General features: G+C 32.3%; 1 pseudogene; it reads left to right on the top strand.

Annotated features, from left to right (window-relative positions):
* Window positions 1-1,800: 1,800 nt before the first annotated feature.
* Window positions 1,801-2,479, top strand: LOC126691474 (pentatricopeptide repeat-containing protein At3g26782, mitochondrial-like; annotated as a pseudogene).
* Window positions 2,480-6,000: the final 3,521 nt, after the last annotated feature.

Raw genomic sequence — 6,000 nt, 5'->3', positions numbered from 1 at the left:
GCTGAACAGAAAACAATTTTATGCAGAATGCTAGAAATTGTTTATGCAGAAAACAGTGAACAATTTTTATGAGAAAACAATGAACAGTTTTACTTAATGGAAAAAACAGATTTTATGAATGCAGTAAGCAGATTCGAATATACAGTGAACGTGATGTACAGAGAGCAAATTTTATTAATGTAGAAATAGATTTTATCAATGCAGAAAAATAGATTTGATTACTATGAAATTCAAACATGAAAAAGCATTCAAATTTGGCGTTTAGATTTAGAAAAAATGATTTCACTAGGTGATTTATGAGAAAACAGTGAACGATTTTTTAAATAGTGAATAGACAATAATTTATACAGAAAAGAGAGTGAACAATTTTTTAAATAATGCTGAACAAAAAATAATTTTATGCAGAATGCTAGAAATAGTTTATGCAGAAAACTGTGAACAATTTTTATGAGAAAACAGTGAACAGTTTGACTTAAGGCAAAAAAACACATTTTATGAATGCAGTAAGCAGATTCGAATATACAGTAAACATGATGGGCAAAGTGCAAATTTTATTAATGTAGAAACAGATTTTATCAATGCAGAAAAATAGATTCGATTATTGTGAAATTCAAACATGAAAAAGCATTTAGATTTGGCGTTTAGATTTAGAAAAAACGATTTCACTAGGTATTTTATGAGAAAACAGTGAACAATTTTTTAAATAGTGAACAGAAAATAATTTACGCGGAAAAGAGTGTGAACAATTTTTTAAATAATGCTAAACATAAAATAATTTTATGCAGAATGCTAAAAATAGTTTATGCAAAAAACAGTGAACAATTTTTATGAGAAAATAGTGAACAGTTCTACTTAATGCAAAAAATAGATTTTATGAATGCAGTAAGCAGATTTGAATATACTGTAAACATGATGGGCAAAGTGCAAATTTTAGTAATATAGAAATAGATTTTATCAATGCAGAAAAAATAGATTCGATTATTGTGAAATTCAAACATGAAAAAGCATTCAGATTTGGCGTTTAGACTTAGAAAAAATGATTTCACTAGGTGTTTTATGGTAAAACAGTGAACGATTTTTTAAATAGTGAACAAAAAATAATTTACGTAGAAAAGAGAGTGAACAATTTTTTAAATAATGTTGAATAGAAAATAATTTTATGCAAAATGCTAGAAATAGTTTATGCAGAAAACAGTGAACAATTTTTGTGAGAAAACAGTGAATAGTTTTACTTAATGTAGAAATTAAATTCTTATTTTGAAATTAAAATCTCTATATTTTACAATGTTTCTATTTAAATAAATAAAAACGTAAAAAAGTTACTTATTTTTATGTTTATGTTTATTTGTCGATAATCCCAAAAAAAAAAAATTTACTAGGTACTTGAGCTTGATGAGCTCGAGTACTCTATAAATAAAATAAACTCCATTTTATGTTTATGTTTATTTGTCAATAATCCCCCAAAAAAAAAAATATTACAAGGTACTCGAGTTTGGTGAGCTCGAGTACCTTAGAAAAAAAAAAAAAAAAACAGCATTTTATTATAAAATGGTACTCGAGCGTGTTATACTCGAGTATTGTGTTGCATGGTACTCGAGTTTAGCATGCTCGAGTACCACATAATTTTTTTTAATTGCCCAATTTCCACCTCAGCAGTGGCACGATGGCAAAACTTCTAGGAACTCGAGTTTCTTAAACTCGAGTACCATAAAAAGTGGTATTTCCCTATATAGTTCAGAAATAGTGTTTTTTTTACAAAAAATTTCTGAAATTGGTGGTATTTGGCCATTTTGGCCATGTTTTGAAAATATATTGGTCAAAGATATAGTAACCTGGACAACAATGATTGAAGGCTTTGGAAGCCATGGGCTTGGTCTTGAAGCCCTAGAACTTTTTGGTATAATGCTAGAGGAAAGAATAATACCAAACTGTATCACCTTCTTGAGCTTACTGTCTGTTTGTGGCCACTCTGGTCTTGTTATATAAGGGTGTGAAGTTTATAATTCTATGAAATGGATATTTGGTCTTCAACCTAATTTGGATCATTACACTTGTATGGTGGATCTTTTCGGTCAATACTGAAAGATTAAAGAGGCATTGCCATACCATAATAGTGAAAATGGTGATTATTCCTGATAGTAGGATTTGGAGTGCTCTTCTTGCAGCTTGTAGAGTTCATGAAGACATAAAACTCGAGGAATATTTGGCACATAGGCTTTTGAAATTGGAACCTAATAATAGCGCGCATCATACTCTGTTGAGTAATGTAAAGGCAAGTGTTGGACAATGGGGTGAAGTTGAAGAAGGAGAGTAATGAATGAGAAGGATCTGAAGAAGCCAGGGTGGAGTTGCGTTGAGGATAAGGGGGCGATCCATGGATTTGTTTCTGCAAATGGAGGATTTTTTTGAAATATTGATGTGCTTAAGTAGGATGATACAAGAATTTGTGTGGAAGTATTTGTCTAACTTTATCAATTGAGTGGTGCATTCTAATATCCATACCGAGACATTATCTTGGTTTTTGGTTTGGTGTCCACATGTTCAAATAGGAGGGGGCTGAATGAGAGTTCAGCTTAATCTTAATATGCAGTTGGCAGAAGAGAACTTGAGTGGCATTGCCCTCCACCTGAGACACTTTTGTTTTGCTTGATTGTACTGCCAGAATATTATAAGATGGCCAACCAGCAGGGATTATTTGTGGTCAAGCAATGTGAATCATACACAACTTGACAAAATCGGGTGCATGAGAAGAATCGGTTCTGGTGGTTCCCAGGTGGTGGTACCCATTCTAAACATTGGGTGGCTGAGTATGTTCAAAGGTTCACTTGCTTTTCATATATTTTGTTCAAATGCATTTCCTTTGCTCAATTTGATATTGCTTTTTTTTTATTGAAGGGCTGAGATAATAATTATCTTATTGGTAAATTTGAAGTCAACGTAGACATGAATTTTTTGAATTTTCTCATTAGGAAAAATATATCACATTTAGTCATGCTTGCCCTGTAGACACTCCCTCCCCCCCACCCCCCAGCCAACACAAATAACCTAATTTAAGATATCTAAGCCAAACTGAGCCTGGAAAACCAGAATTAAGAAATAGGCCCATATAATGTCTACCCCAGGAAGAGAGGTAGGAAAAAGGGAAAATGAAAGTAAGAATAACTGACATATTGGGGAAAAAAAAGTGGTCAAATGAAAGGGGTGTTGATGTGAGAAACAGTCTGAAACTTACATTTTAAGTTATGTAATACTGATAATTATTTTAATTTTTCATATGAATTGTTAGTTGTTACTCTGGATGGTATTTCTTTTATGGCTTTATAAGTGATCTGAACAAGATATCCAAGTTTGTTACTAAAATTTGATTTCAACTGCAAGTTCCATTGTGTCTGATTTTATAATCATATATGTAATATGTACTATCATATTCAATGTTGCAACTTTCCCGCTTCAAATTAAAAAAAAAAAAAAAAAATTTATCATATAGAACTTGATGGTATTTCCTGGTTTCCTGATTCTATCATATTCATATAGAACTCGATTGTATTTCCACTTTATTTATTTATTTATTTTTAAAGTTTACATAGAACTCATTACTAGTGTTATCAAGTTTCAATTAAATTTTTTTTGCATTGAACTCAATTTTTTGAATATTGAGTTCCACGTGGCATTTTTTATTGAGAAAAGCCACATCACCGAGTGCTACCGTGGCTGTGGCTATTTACTCATGGAACTCAACATCAATGAAATCGAGTTCTATGTGGAATTCAATTTTCACAAAATCAAGTTCCAAAAGGGTGGTTTTATGCTACAAAGTTCGCGAACAGTGCTATTTTGCTGAAAACTTTGTAAATTAGTGCTAGGTGTAGCCATCTCATCCATCAGGTTAACATTGTTTCTTTGATGGGCAATGGGTTTATCAGTATTTTTATCATACGTTTTAATTTGCATCATAAACAAAGCCATGAAGCTTAGTGCTTCAATTTATTACTATATAAGTCTCCATTTTTAATTTACTTCAACAAGCTTAGATGTTCTTTTTTTTAAAAGAATTCTCAGAATATATTATTTGGGATATTTATTATTTATTTTTCTTTAAGAATATGTTCAGAATGAGAGATGTGAAGTGGTAAAAATTTTATTCAACTTTGTTTGGATATTGAATAAGAAGAGGTGATGCGAAATCAAAAAGAAACAGATCTGTATTTTATTTCCTTCCATGATATGATGAAATTAAAAATGAAGTGTTCATGCATAATAAATACATTATATTGCACAAATTATAACACGAGATCTTTCAGTGTGAATAGGTACATTGTTTAGTCAATATAACTGGGTTTTGTGAAGTTGTTTTTTTGTTTAGATAAATTCCTAATAAAAACAATGTTACTTTAGGTGCTATGATGTTAGGTTTCATTCAAAATGGATACATTAAGGATGTCATAAATTTGTTCCATCAAATGCAAGCTGCAAATACTGAACTTGGAGCCCAGAATTTAAGATGCATTCTTGACACATATACTCATCTGGGAACTCTGCAATTGAGTAAGTCAATCTATGGTTACTTTATAAGAAACTTGTTTTACAGATCTATGTAAGAAACTAGACACTTGGAAACCTCTATCTTAAATTTGTACATAAGACGCGGAAACATTTCTTCTGCTAGAGTGTGTTTTAATAACCTAGACAACAATGGTTGAAGGCTTTGGAACTCATGGGCTAGGTCACCAAGCTATAGAACTTTTGGACTAATCTGGAGGAAAGAATAAAACCAAACAGTGCCACTCTGCTCTTGTCAGAGAAGGGTGCGAAATGTTGAAAAATAGCTAAGAAAAAACAAGTTTGATTTAACAATGTAAACCTTAAAAATTAGCAATAATAGAAATTAAAACAGAAAGTTAGAAAGATCTCACAAAGTTGTAGAATCACGCAATGACATTGTCCTTTAAGGTTTAATTCAGTAAAACTTGGTGCTAATGGACCTCTTGGCCGAACAATCCCTAGGATTAAACTATAGCAACAATATTTGAGATAGATGCACTTCCAATCACGAAGAATCAAGAACAACCTTATATTTGCCTTTCCTTAAACCCAAAAACCAAAGTAGAAATTTGTGGGAGAAAAAGAAGAGAAATGCTATGTCCACAACATTTTCGCAATAATTCTTACGTGGTAAGTTGTTATTGGTTGTTATAAGTGGGTAAAAAAGTATTTTAAGTTGTTGATTTAAATTAAAACCAATAACAATTTACCACATGTGATTTGTTGTGAAAATGTTGTAAACATAACATTTCTCGAAAAAGAACAGAGGAGCAAAGAAGGAGAGAGTAGGTCTAGGAGATGAGAGAGATATGTGCTGAAGAGAGAAAGGTAGCTTAGTAAATAAGCTGAACCCAATGGGTCAACCCAATGGTAACTAGGTACTCCAATGGGCCAAAATAAACAGTCATTGGGCACACAATAAATGCCCAATGGGCTGGAAAAGAGACAAGAAAAATTAATCAGTACATTCTGAATCACTACCTTCTGAGGCTGAATCGTCAAGATCATGATGAAGAACACCCAAATTCATAGGGTATGCTGCTGTTGCTACACTGTGCCATAGTTTGATTGGGGACCTTCTTTGTCTTGCTCATATACCAAACGGAACCCCATTTTCTTCTCCACCACCAAGGACCCGAAAATTACTTTAATCTCAAGTTTCCAGCATCCGCTTGCATCAGTTTCACTAAGTATTTCTTTCCAATAGGAGCCGAAAAAGTGAGAGGACAAATAGAGCAGCCAAAGGTGAGGTAATTTAACTTCACCATAGTTTGTCGAAAAATTAGAGTGTACACATTCCATTGTAATTCCATTGACTACAAAAAGACATGAAAGGTGACAATCTCTGAAGTATTGACGCAACTTGTTGCGTTCAAAAACAAAGCACAACGCAATTACCATAGGATCATTACATCCAAAAGAAGGGACCTTTATTTTATCACTCCTACATTTAAGGTT

The sequence above is a fragment of the Quercus robur genome, chromosome 7 (assembly GCF_932294415.1).
Source record: "Quercus robur chromosome 7, dhQueRobu3.1, whole genome shotgun sequence".
Taxonomy (NCBI): domain Eukaryota; kingdom Viridiplantae; phylum Streptophyta; class Magnoliopsida; order Fagales; family Fagaceae; genus Quercus; species Quercus robur.
Note: the sequence above shows the minus strand (reverse complement) of the source record. Positions and strands in the feature narration are given on the sequence as shown.